Here is a 13,507-nt window from a genome sequence, read left to right as displayed (position 1 = left end):
AGTTCCACTAAAATAGCAACAAGCATGAAGGTGCAGCAGGATGGGGGAGAAAGCTCCTTTGGTCATGGCTAAAATAGTCTTAGGTGTGAAATAAGAATGGTGGCTGTAGGTCTGATTTTCATTTACCCATATGTCATGGGATCAAACTAATAATCTCTAATGAATGGTACAGGTACCATTCTGGGGACTTCTTGAATTTACAACCGATTTTATTTGGGGCCAAACTTTATATATTATTGGTATTAAAGCAGGAGCTAGATGCCGTAGTCAGGAGTAGAAGCCCTTTGTGCTGGGTGCTATTTAACCATAGAGTCAGGACTCTCCCTGCCCTGAAGAGTTTATTTAATTTGGAGGTAAAAAATGTGACTCATTTTGAAGTGTCCACCAAAACAATCTCAAAAGGAAGTTTTATTTACAGTTTGTTGTAAATTAGTCCTGGTAAGCTCTGGGAAGACTGGAACAGTGGCGATGCAGTCACTGCGGTATTAGCCAGCAAAGGGACTAAGATGACTTCAGAACAAAACTGTGGAGATAAATTTGGGGTATCAGAGTTCAAAACTGAACATGAGTCCCAGCAGCTAATGAGTAAGCCTGGGAGAAGTGTGCCAGCCACTCAGCCTTGAGAGAACAAAAGGAAAGTTTATTTCGGGAAACCACATTTAAAAAACATTTAAAAAAAAAAAGAAAGGACAGAAGCAGCTTTGACAGTTTTTGCTGCTGGGATAACTGATGCTAAGGCTAATTAAAACAAAACTGTCAAGTACTGATCTCTACCTAAAATTCAAGCGGCACAACCAGATTGACATTTAGCACCACTCACAGAACCCAAGCAGAGGACATGCCACAGTTGTTTACCACGTTTGACTAGAGAGCAATAATGTATCATCTGCTGGAACAGAGTAAGTGACCTGAGAGGCACAACAGACCTATGCCAATAAAAACACCTAACTCACAAATTGCTCAAAAGCGAAGAAAACGATGTTGCTGAATACGTACAGCTTGAGCGACTATAGACACAGTCTGTCTACTATGCAGAAATGATGAAACTAGACTCAGGAATCTTCAAATTGGGGCTGGTAGTAAGTACCACAGCTGCTGCTGTACTCTTAAGTTTAGTTCAGTGCACAGGCCTGGGAGCTTGAAAGCATAGCAGCCAGTTTCATGTGCTGAAGGGAGATAGGCTAACTGCCAGCACTGCACTCTCTTGTTGGTGCTAAGGGCCATTCTCATCCCACTTTCACCATCCTTCCCTTCTACCAAACCGCAAGCGGGGGTGGAGCTAGGAACTGGTCTAACTCACTTGAAGTCAGAGCAGCTTGTTTACAGGCTGCTCGGTGGCACTGACTCAGCTTCTGGAGTGCTGCCTGTGCGCCAGCAGAGCATGAATTGAAGTGGGAGAGTGAGAAGTAAGGGTGAGGTTGGTACCATATTTAATGGGAAGAGGTTTGAAAGAGAAAGGAAGCAGAACTTGGGATCCGGAGGGAGCACAATTGGGTAGGAGTGGGGAGCATAACTGGAATATGTATGGCCTTGAGAGAGGGAAAGAATACCCAAAGTCTGTAACCAAATGGTGTAGGGATGTACTGCCTAGGTTGTATGTGTACAATGAACATACTGAGTATTATTTATACCTATTGTGTTTATGTCATTTACAGTTAACAGCAAATTGTATAACTCAAAAGTTTGTATTGTCAGATTATTGGTCTGCATGTTTCAGCATTCTCTGCTGGCTTTCTGCAAATGCAACAAACATATTTTGATATTAGCATGCAATTCTTTTAAGATCCATTTCAATTTTTTCTCCATGCTAATGACCATTTAAATCCCAGTGTGTGTTACATTTGTTAACCTTTTCTCCTTGTTTTTGCTAGATGTCAAGCCCACAAACACAGCCTATGTTCCTGGTGCAGAATGTTACTTGTCTTAAGTCTGTTTACTGAGTTCCCACATTCTTATGTCTTCATCCTGTTTCACTGGTGTAGCTGGATCTTTGCCTGTAGCTCCAGTATTTAGATTAAAAAGAAAAAGGTTATATTACCCACTGTCTAGTGCAATGTCACTTAATCCTTCCCCCATTCTTGACATAATAATTACATTCATGCATGCTGTATAGTCTCCACTGTCCACTTGAATAATCTGTTCCATGTCATGACTGGGATTTCCTCACAGTTGTGCAACATATTGACTTCCAGTATTACACAAAATGCTGCTGGTTATGTTGCAAACTCAGATCTCAGACCAGTTGTATCCAAAGGCTCACAAAGGTTTGTGCCAGACTCTCATGAAATTAATGATTTCATTGTGTTTCAATTTGAAATTAGATGTCAATCAGCCATTTTGCTTGACACACACTTTGAGATTTGGGATTCATTTGTCAGGGTTGCAGTTTTGCCAGCTCCAAGCATTCAAAAGTCAGGAGCCTATTCCCCCCGCCAAGTCATGAAATTAGCTTAAAAAATTATTACATTTTAAAAAAATAAATAAATAAAAAAGGATTCTGCCTTTTTCATTTGCCTTCTTTTTTTGAGCCTTTAGGGTGTAGCTGGATCACATGTTCAAGCTTTTCTCCACACCCATGAGGACTAAAGGCTTGCTTTGTTCTTTAGAAGGAAGCTGAGATTCTTGCAATCACATGACTCCAGGAACTAGGGTTTAAGGGACCCCCCCCCGGCCCCCACAGAAAATATTGCAAGATTTACCATCCAATCATGAGAGTTTTCAGCACTGGGTTGCAAACCAATGAGGATATAAGCTGAGGCAGGAGTCTGTAGAAACTCCTGTGCCGTAAAAGTTCAGAGTTGCACAGCTCTACAGTTAGGTTATACATATACAGCAGCCTGCCATAGTGAGCCTTGATTAGAAGGCTCACACAGTATGGATCAGATTTAGTGTGTAAATCAGACTTGTCTCACCAGCTAATCCCATGCTCGGAGGGTGGGCAGAGTTGCTGCCACCCTTCTTTAGTGTTTCCATCCAGAAAGAAACACTTAGACCCAGATCCTGCAAATACTGGCACACATGCTTATCTTGGGGAACAGGGGACCACTCACATGTGTAAAGTTTCTTTCAGTGATTCCATAGGAGACCCATAGCGATTGGTTTCTGAACAGATGAGTTGAATTAGGGCATCCACTGGCTGTTCTGGCCATGCCCCCGTATCCCTTTGGGGCTGCCCCTGCCCCTTGGCTGGTCCTTTCCAAAGGAGGCTGATGCTGCTTTTGGCCACTGCAACCTCGCCATCATTGCCCAAAGGCTTTCCATCAGTGGGACCTTGTCCCTGGGTTTATGTCAGTGGAGTCCAGTACAAACATAGGCTGAATCTGGCCATATAGCACATGTAAGCAACTCAGGCTTGGTCTAAATTACACAGGGTGACATAAGCTGTCTTGTGTCTATGCTACCAGATCCCTTCTGCCGCCATAACGCACCTGCTCTGTCGACTGAATTACTCCACGTCCAAGAGAGGCCTAGCACGTAATTCAACATAGTTAGGTTGATGTAGTAGCAGCGTAGACACTGCATTGCTTACATCAATTTAACTGGCCTCCAAGCGGTACCCCACAATGCTTCACTGTGAGCACTCTGGTCACTGGTCTCCACTCCGCTGCCACAATACATATACTAATAAAAATTATGAAGCTGTGCTCCCTTCCCTAAAGCACTTACAATCCTGGCATTTAAAGATGGGGCATGTGTGTGGGGGGGGAGGTATGCTGTATATCCTTCAAGTTTGCCCCCACTTCTCTCCCACAAGTGGCTCTTCATATCTGCAAAGGGGCATCTGTAGCATCCCGGGTGAGGCTGCAGCCACATGGGGAACTGTGCTCATATGGGTCATGATGCATATACATAGTCCTTGGAAGCATGATCACCGCAAAGTGAGGAGAGCGGTACTAGAGGACGAACCCTCACCAGCTGATTAGTCTTTGATTCATGTGACTTATGGACCATAACATTTGATCATCACGTTGCTCATTTGTACCAGCATTCTGTTGTAAGTTACAGATGCAAAACTAGTTCCTGGTTTGTTTGGTGACTGAACCTTTAATGCGTTGGGTATAGGACTTCAGCATTCTGAAAGTTGTGGGAGGGAAAGGAAAACTTTATGGTAATTTCCAAGAACCTGGATTTTTTTCAACCAATATATATTAATTAGTATTATAATTAAAGTGCATGGTTGAATTCCATCTATTTCTAGGCTAGGATAAATTAGTTCTATTTGACACATTCCAACTTGCTTTGTAAATTTATCTGGCTGCTCTCGAGATTGTAGATACTAGACACACATTCACTGTCAAGATGGCAACTGTTGTATTTCATTGAGTAAGCATTCAGCTATTTTGCCAGTCCTTGTTATTTCACTTCCTTTTCTAGCCCACAGTGTTCTGATTGACCTTGTGTTAAGCAGCTCTTATTTTTTCCTTTTGTATGCCTAATATAATCATGTGGTTGAATACTTCCCCCTATTGTGTCTCTCTTCTGTTTTATTTCAGAGTGCTTACGTAATATTACATGTAGTCTTTTTAACTAGTTTAGCTCTTATTTTGACTATATTTGTGTTGTTTTGAAAGTCATTAATCCTTGTGTTCTCGCTAACAAAAAACAGCCAATCCCTACTTTGCTAGAAAGCAAACATAAACAACCTAGTGTCCATATTGTATGAAACGTGATTATTCTGTATATGAGTATCATAGATTATTAGTGTTGGAAGGGACCTTAGGAGATCATCTAATCCAAACCCCTGCTCAAAGCAGGGCCAATCCCCAAATGGCCCCCTCAGGGACTGAACTCACAACCCTGGGTTTAGCAGGCCAATGCTCAAACCACTAAACTATCCCTTCCTGCACGTGTGGCCTTTTTCTAACTTCTGCTTTGGTGTTACAACAAGGAACAGTTTAAAAGCAAACACATTAAGAAGGGCTAGGACTGGTAAAAATGCACTAAAAAACTGCCGACTTTTATTTTGATCAGTCAACTGTTTAAAAGCTGGTTTGTGGCATCGTTGGTTTCACTAAAAAAATTATTCATCTGGACTGCTGAACTGCATGCCAAATTTTTATTCTGTTGTGATTTGCACCAGACAGATATTAACTGTCCCAAAGAAGATATGCAGTAGAAATTCCAGTGCCAAGCTTGACTAAAAGGTTAGTTCAAGTTAACACTACTGATGTCAGCAGGTAGGTGCTGCTGTTATTCATGGTTCATTTTAACTACAGACAGTTTTCATTCAGCTTAGATGTTCTGAGCGATGTGCTGCCTAATTTTAACAAAGGGCTCCCTCAAAAAGTTCCACAGTTATACATGCAACATATGATCGGTAAAATACTTCACCACTATCAGAAAAATCCATTTATTCCATTCCAATCCCCACACTCTTCCTACTGACAGATCTAGAAATCCTTTCACTACCTTCTTCAGCCCAGTCCCTCTTGACCCACTGTACTTCCCCTTCATGAGCTCCTCCCTAGAGAGCCGCTACTCTTCGCAGTTCCTCAGAAGAGCAGCAACTACAGTGGCAGTAGATGGACTATGATGCAATGGCTGGCCTTGGTTAGACAGGGAGTGCATCCCCGTTGGTGGACAGTCAGGAAATAAGTCCCCTTTGGTTTTTTTAAGTAAGTGGGTAGGCCTCCTTTGACTTGTGAAGATCCCCTTCCATCCCCCCAGCTCAGGGAAAAGGCCCAGCTTCTCCCCTCCCCTGGAGACGGGGCCCAGGGTTCTTTGGGCTCTGGACTGAGGTTGGGTGAGCATGCAGACTCCAGCTGCAGTAGCTGCAATAGATACAAGACTTCCTACTCAATGCAATGGCATCTTGCTCCATGTAGTGCATGTGCTACTGGCATGGCAGTGGTTGGTGTGGAAAATGCTACCCACCCACCTCAACCAATGGGAAACTTGAAGAGCCGGGCTGGTGGTGATTGGGACAGCCCCAGTTAAACGAGGGGAGGAGACCAATACACGAAGGGGACGCAGGAGTGCCCCTCACTGGCTAGCTTGGGGAGGAATGGAGCTGATTGGCAGCTCCTTTCTTTAATTTAAACCCTAGCCTGGCTTGGGGACACAGGGAGCCTCTTTTTGCACAGTCCCAGCTGTCCCATCCTGTGCTGGTAGCCTTAGATGGAGCTGTGTTTTGAAGAGGCTGCAGGTTTGACAGATCGCCTGTTTTGGGGTGACGAAGGAATTTATAGGTCAAATTGGCAGCAGCCAAGGGAGTTTTTCTGCTTTTCTTTCAGTGTCTTGGAGATGCAGTGAAGTTAAATGGGAACATTCTCTGCTGGAAGAGTCTCTGCACCTTGAAGTCTTTAAACCATGATATGAGGACTTCAATGGCTCAGACACAGGTTTGTTACAGGAGTTGGGTGGGTGAGATTCTGTGGCCTGCATTGTGCAGGAGGTCAGACTAGATGATCATAATGGTCCCTTCTGACCTTAAAGTCTATGAGTCTATGAGAACAGGATTAATAATTAGTGATAGTACTCGGTAAAGATGTTAGTTCATTGCAACTTGTGGCTGGTTTGCAGTGCAATTCAAAGGAAAGTAAAAGCCCTGGGATATTACTGGTGGGCCTTATGCTCATGGGGCAGGGCAAGAGCTTGTGGCCTTTGCAGGCCCTGCTTTTAGTACCCTCATGGGGTGGCAGGACTCAAAGAGCAAGCTGAATCCTAGTGGTAGGCTGAGATGAGTCTACCTCAAATTATGGATTATATGGTAGAAGACTTGGAAACCCCACTGGAACCACTAAAAATACCTAGAAGGCATGGGTGACAGGGCAGGTAGCCCCCTCCCTGTGTTAAGTTTGGTAAAGTTGTGGCCTGCCACTTCAAATCTGTCCCTTGGTTTGTTCTTGCTCCTGGCTGTGTTTACATTAATACATGTGCCTAGAGTTCTTTGGTGAGGGAAGACAAGAAGCGAGGTCTCTTGCAGCAGCTACAAGAGTCACTGCACTCAGGCCTTGGCTACACTCACACTTTACAGTGCTGCAACTGGGGTGTGAAAAAACACCCCCCTGAGTGCTGCAAGATGCAGCGCTGTAAACCGTCAGTGTAATCAGGGCAACAGCGCTGGGAGCGCGGCTCCCAGCGCTGCACGCTACACCCGTAAGGGATGTGGTTTACATGCAGCGCTGGGAGAGCTCTCTCCCAGCGCTGCCGCTCCGACTACACTCACACTTAAAAGCGCTGCCGCGGCAGCGCTCCCACAGCGCTGCCGGGGCAGTGCTTTGAAATTCCAAATGTAGCCATACTCTCAGAGCATGCTGTAAATGTTAAGCAAAGTCTCCCCGCTTCAGAGTGGGCTGCAAAACAGAGCTGTGCTGCTATGCCCCTTTTGTAATAGTCCCCTCTGTCCCATTATCATATCATGGCTGCACAGAACCAGCTGAAGGGATGGATTAGAAACAGGGCCGGTGCAAGGATGTTTCGTACCCTAGGCAAAACTTCCACCTTGTGCGCCCCCGTGTCCCGCCCTGAGCCCCGCCCCGCAGCAGCTACCTCCCTCCACTCTGAGGTGTCCTCCTTGCGGCATCTCTGCACCCTCCATCCTGAGGCACCCCCCCCCCAGCCCCAGCTCACCCCTGCTCTGTGCACGAGCACCCAGAGCACACCATCGCAAGCCTGGGAGGCGGGAGATGTGAAGCAGCCACGGCGTGCTCGGGGAGGAGGTGGGGCAGGGGTGAGCTGGGGCTGGGAGTTCCCCTGTGTGCCATCCCCGCCCCTTACTTGCTGCAGGCGGCCCTCCCCGCGTTCCCTTCCTCCAGCTCCCTCCACCTAAATGCTGGTGGTGACCAGGGCGGCCGAAGATCTGACCGCCGCGGTTGCTGCCCAAGAAAATGGCGCCCCCCCAAATCCCAGTGTGGTCGCCTAAATGGTTGCACCGACCCTGGTTAGAGAGATGATTCTTTTGGCTGCTCCACAACCAGTAACTCACTAATTTAAATACATAACATTTATGGAAGTGGGGAGAAGGGGCATTTTGGCCCCTCTTGCTGGATATTTCTTTTAGTCTTTGCAATCACTTTGCATCAATTTTCAAAGCTAGCTTTAGCACGAAAAGGGCTAGAAACTTCTTCATTTATTTATTTATTTAAATGAAAGCTAAGATTCTCTACAGGGACAAAAAGATGGCTCTGGTAACAAGGGATTTTACAACTAGTACGTTAGAGTGTGTCAGGCTCCCTTAGTGATTCCCTGAGAGAGTTTCTCGGGGCACAAAACAACACTAGGGTGATTCAGACTATTCTTGTTTAAATTCCTGAGGAACAGAGCTCAGCATCTCTCTCACTTCCCTTGAGAATCTCCTTTTATTCCCAGCACTACACCCCCACCATGCCATTGAGCTGACAAAGACTGTAAGAGCTTCCTTTCAAAGCTCATTAGCACTGCTTCTTAAATGGGCAGTGGGGTTGCTGTTGAGCAATTGGAGGCACTCTCTTCACCTAGGGACTAATTACTTCTGTAGCCTTTTCAGCTGGCCTGGGAAATGAGACTACACATAAACTGCTAACCACGGGTGCTGACTTTTGTTTTTAACCGGTGAGTGCTCCTCTCTGCTCCTGGGCAAGTGGCAGTTGGGACCTCAGGGAAGAGGCGGAGTTGGGGAGGGCCTCAGGGTGGAGTGGTGGGCAGGCCTTCAGAGGAAGCAGCCAAGTGGAGTGAGGCCACAGTCTGGGCAGCAGGGGGTCTACAAAAGTTTAATCCAGCCCTGCGGGTGCTGCTGAGCACCCACTGTTTTATTTCGGTGGGTGCTTGAGCTCCGAGCTCCAGAGCACTCACAGAGTCAGCGCCCATGATTGCTACAGTGGCACAGAGGCAGCACTGTAGATACACACTACAGCAACAGGAGGGGTTTTCCTGGCACCGTTATTAGCATCCATGTCGCACTCCCCATCAGCACCCGACCCAGGCCGGGGAAGCTAATGATCCAACCAGGGGACCAAATTTGGTGAAGAATCCTGGTCATGTGCCATCTAAGGCACCTTGTGCCTATGCTAAGATCAATCTAGATGGACAGAAGAATTCTTCTGTCAAATTAGCACTGTGTAAACCACAGGGGAGAGGATTTTTCACATCCCTGAATGACACAGCTCGGTTGATCTAAGTTGTTAGTATAGACCTGGTCTGAAGTAATGTCCATGCTACCATAGGGTGGCCACGTATGCATTCCCGGAATACCAGACATTCCAGTACTTCTGGAACAGCATGGGACTGCCAGGACGACCTCACACACACACACACACACACACACAGAGTATGTTTGAGGTCATGCCACATGGGTGATGCCATTTTTAAGAGCCCAACTCCTTACCCTCCTCTGTATTTCTGAGCTATGTCGTCTTCCGCCTCCAGCTACTGGCTCCCCTACACTGCACACCTGTCACCCATTGGCCAGTGCTGCTGTCAGGTACTGCCCACAAAACACTGATTAGGTCTACTCCTTAGTTCTGCCCTGCCTCACACCTATTGGCCAAGCTCCCCCAAAACACTGCCCTCTTCCTATTTTCATTGGTCAGTGTTCCTTCTCCACCCAGCTGTTTGAAAAAGATCCCTTTAGGCCAGATGCCTTTTTCTTTGGCAACATTGAGCATTCTCCTTGGCCAGCTTCTGTGCTATTACCTGCCAGTCAAGGCTATTGCCTGCTGTGATTGGATGACACGGGATGCCTGCTGAGGGACTGGAAGCATATGTTTCAAAATGGCTTTCCTGTCCAATACTGGACATCTGATTCTGTCTCTTGAAAAGCAGGACTGTCCAGTTTAATACCAGATGAGTTGCCTGCCTAAACTGTGGTATTGGTTACTACAGTAGTATAGCTACAGGTACGCTGCTGTAGTGCAGACTTTTCCTAAAGAAATGGAAGGATTTTTTCTGTCAATGTACGGGTAATCCACCTCCCTCAGAGGTGGTAACCATGTCAGTGGAAGAAGTCTTCCATCTCTTTAGCCATGTCTACATTGGAGGTTAGGCCAGCTTAATTATGGTGCTCAGGGCTGTGAATTATTTAACCTAACTTTTAAGGCCATGGCTACACTGGAGAGTTGCAGCGCTGGTGAGGGGGTTACAGCGCTGCAATTTAGGATGTGGCCACACTTGCAAAGCACGGCCAGCGCTGCAACTCCCTGGTTGCAGCGCTGGCTGTACACCCGGTCGTGCCTCGGATGTAGCGATTCCAGCGCTGGTGATCCAGCGCTGGTCAGCAAGTGTGGACCCCACAAGCGCTTTTATTGACCTCCGGGGTATAAGGAGGTATCCCAACATACCTTTTAAGCCTCTCTGGTAATCCTGCACATTCCACTGCCCTGGGCTCAGCTGATCCCACCAGCAGGTCTCCCCCCCCCCCAGCAGGTAGCCAGCACTGCGGCGCGTTCCGGTCTCTCCCCCCCCCCCGCCAGCAGGTACCAGCACCGCGGTGCGTTCCGGTCTCCTCCCCCGCCAGCAGGTACCAGCACCGCGGTGCGTTCCGGTCTCCCCCTCCCCCCCGCCAGCAGGTTGACAGCACCACGGTGCGTTCCAGTCTCCCCCCCGCCAGCAGGTAGCCAGCACCGCGGTGCGTTCCGGTCTCCCCCCCGCCAGCAGGTCTACAGCACCGTGGTGCGTTCCGGTCTCCCCCCTCTGCCAGCAGGTAGCCAGCACCGCGGTGCGTTCCAGTCTCCCCCCCCCGCCAGCAGGTAGCCAGCACCGTGGTGCGTTCCGGTCTCCCCCCCCACCAGCAGGTAGCCAGCACCTTACCCTGTGCACTCCACCCCCATTTCTCTGCAGCATAGTAATCTTGAAGTGCGGCAGACATTGAACAGCAATCCAAACAGGACATATTCAAACCTCTGAATGTACAGTCCACCACTCTAACCCCCCTGGCCTTTTATGTACTGTACTTTGAATAAAGGATTTTATGGCTTTTACAATACTTTTTATTATTGCAGAAAGTGGTAAATACTGTACCCCAAGGTAGAAAGGAGCACAGCAAAGGCACCAAACATTACTGTTGGCTCTCAGCATCAAATTGCTCCCTTAAGGCATCCCTAATCCTTGAAGCCCTTTCCTGGGCCTCTCTAGTAGCCCTGCTCTCTGGCTATGCAAATTCAGCCTCTAGGTGTCGAACCTCGGAGGTCCATTCCTCACTGAATCTTTCACCCTTCCCTTCACAAATATTATGGAGGATACAGCACGCGGATATAACAGCGGAGATGCTGCTTTCCCCCAAATCTAGCTTCCCATAAAGACACCTCCAGCGGGCTTTCAAACGGCCAAAAGCACACTCCACAGTCATTCTGCACCGGCTCAGCCTGTAGTTGAACCTGTCCTTGCTCCTGTCAAGCTTCCCTGTATACGGTTTCATGATCCAAGGCATTAAGGGGTAAGCGGGGTCTCCAAGGATCACAGTGGGCATTTCGACGTCCCCTACTGTGATCTTGCGGTCTGGGAAAAAAGTCCCGGCCCTCAGCTTCCTGAACACGGCACTGTTCCGAAAGATGCGTGCATCATGCACTTTTCCAGGCCATCCTGAGTAAATGTCAGTGAAACACCCACGGTGATCCACAAGCGCTTGCAGAACCACGGAGAAATACCCCTTGCGATTAACGTACTCTGATGCCAGGTGGGGTGGTGACAGAATAGGAATATGTGTCCCATCTATTGCCCCTCCACAGTTAGGGAAACCCATTTGTGCAAAGCCATCCACAATGTCCTGCACATTCCCCAGAGTCACAGTTCTTCTTAGCAGGGTGCGATTAATGGCTGTGCAAACTTGCATCAGCACCATTCCAACGGTGGACTTTCCCACTCCAAACTGGTTCACCACCGATCGGTATCTGTCTGGAGTTGCCAGCTTCCAGATTGTAATAGCCACCCGCTTCTCCACTGGCAGGGCAGCTCTCAATCTCGTGTCCCTGCGCCGCAGGGTAGGGGCGAGCTCAGCACACAGTCCCATGATAGTGGCTTTTCTCATCCGAAAGTTCTGCAGCCACTGCTAGTCATCCCAGACTTCCAGGACGATGTGATCCCACGACTCACTGCTGGTTTCCCGAGCCCAAAGGCGCCATTGCATGGTGTTGAGCACGTCTGTTACTGCCACAAGCAATTGAGTGTCTTCAGCGTCAGGCGTTTCAATATCATCGTCTGACTCCTCACTCTCACTTTGCAGCTGAAGGAATAGCTCCACTGCCATGCGTGATGTGCTGGCAACATTCATCAGCAAGGTCCTCAGCAGCTCAGGCTCCATTTGTAACAGAAATCTCAGAAATCGCGCTGCAGACTCACAATGCCGCCAAAATGCTCGGAATGAGTAGCAAAGCACCACGGGGCGTTGGAACAGGAAGCGGAAAGACCCGCACACTTCCTTCCCCTTCCCACAAGCCACAGCGCCAAAATGGGACGAGGTGCTCTGTGGGATAGCTGCCCACAATGCACCACTCCCAACAGCGCTGCAAGTGCTGCAAATGTGGCCACACTGCAGCGCTGGTAGCTGTCAGTGTGGCCACACTGCAGCGCTGGCCCTACACAGCTGTACGAACACAGCTGTAACTACCAGCGCTGCAGAACTGTAAGTGTAGCCATGGCCTAAGAGTAGACCAGGACTAAGTCTAGCTTTGAACTTTGTCAGCCTCCTAGCGTAGGTGCAGCCTTGGAATCAAACATGGGTCATTTCCATACTAGAGCACCAGCAGAAATTTAGCCTTTGGTGCATTGCTTAGTTTTTGCAATTGCTAGGGAAGGCCCTCTTATATCTCATCCAGGTGGAAAATAAACATTTTAACAGGCACACTTAATGATAAAAATTAACCTGAGGGACTTACCTTGTGGGTTTCAGTCCTTTAAACTACAGCCACTAATTACTGCATCAATAAAAGCTGTTGTGGGTTGGGAGACATGTCATTGAAGCTGATGGGTGTAACTGCCGCCCTGCATGTAAGATAGCTATAAGAAAGAGGTAAACTCCTTTATGAAGCAATAGCGACCTCCACTCTGACGATAGGCATGTCACCACACCAAAAAAGGGCATATGTGAGACTGCTCAAGAAATTGAACTCTGTGGGAGAGGGGATTGGTTGGATACTTCTTTCGAGAGAGAGAGAGAGAGAGAGAGAGCAAAGCAGGCAAAAGATCCCAACAATAGACACCAAGAAGGACCAAAAAGCCAAACACAGAGTGAACAAGCACTGAATGTGTGTTCCTGAGAAAAGCCTAGAGATAGCTCTTTGAGTGCTGGCTGTAAGGGCGCTGGAGAGCTGAGTAAAGAAACTAGCTCCTGTTTGCTGGATTCCTCCCGAGTTCAGGGAAACAAGACTTTGCACAATCTTTATAAACAGGACTGCATCAAAGATACCTGACTCCATCATCAATTTCGCCTTCTAGTGGTAGCAACTAGCAAGACCCCAATATTGGCTAACTGCCCAGGCCAAAAGGGATACCAATACAATGTCTGTGTGTGTGTTTGGTGGGGAGGCGCATTTTTAAGTAGCTTTATTAAAAAATTAAAATGTAAACAAATTAAATACTCTATCCAAGAAAAATT

At 47.7% G+C, this 13,507-nt stretch overlaps 1 long non-coding RNA gene across 1 annotated transcript; it reads left to right on the top strand.

The window, feature by feature from the left end:
* Positions 1–1,159: 1,159 nt before the first annotated feature.
* On the top strand, positions 1,160–6,337 carry LOC115645174. The gene is made up of 3 exons (XR_003998673.1): positions 1,160–1,417; positions 5,081–5,144; positions 6,234–6,337. It is a non-coding gene; the product is annotated as an uncharacterized LOC115645174 (long non-coding RNA).
* The last annotated feature ends 7,170 nt before the right edge of the window (positions 6,338–13,507 follow it).

The sequence above is a fragment of the Gopherus evgoodei genome, chromosome 2 (assembly GCF_007399415.2).
Source record: "Gopherus evgoodei ecotype Sinaloan lineage chromosome 2, rGopEvg1_v1.p, whole genome shotgun sequence".
Lineage (NCBI taxonomy): Eukaryota > Metazoa > Chordata > Testudines > Testudinidae > Gopherus > Gopherus evgoodei.
This window is presented reverse-complemented; position numbering and strand designations above follow the sequence as displayed.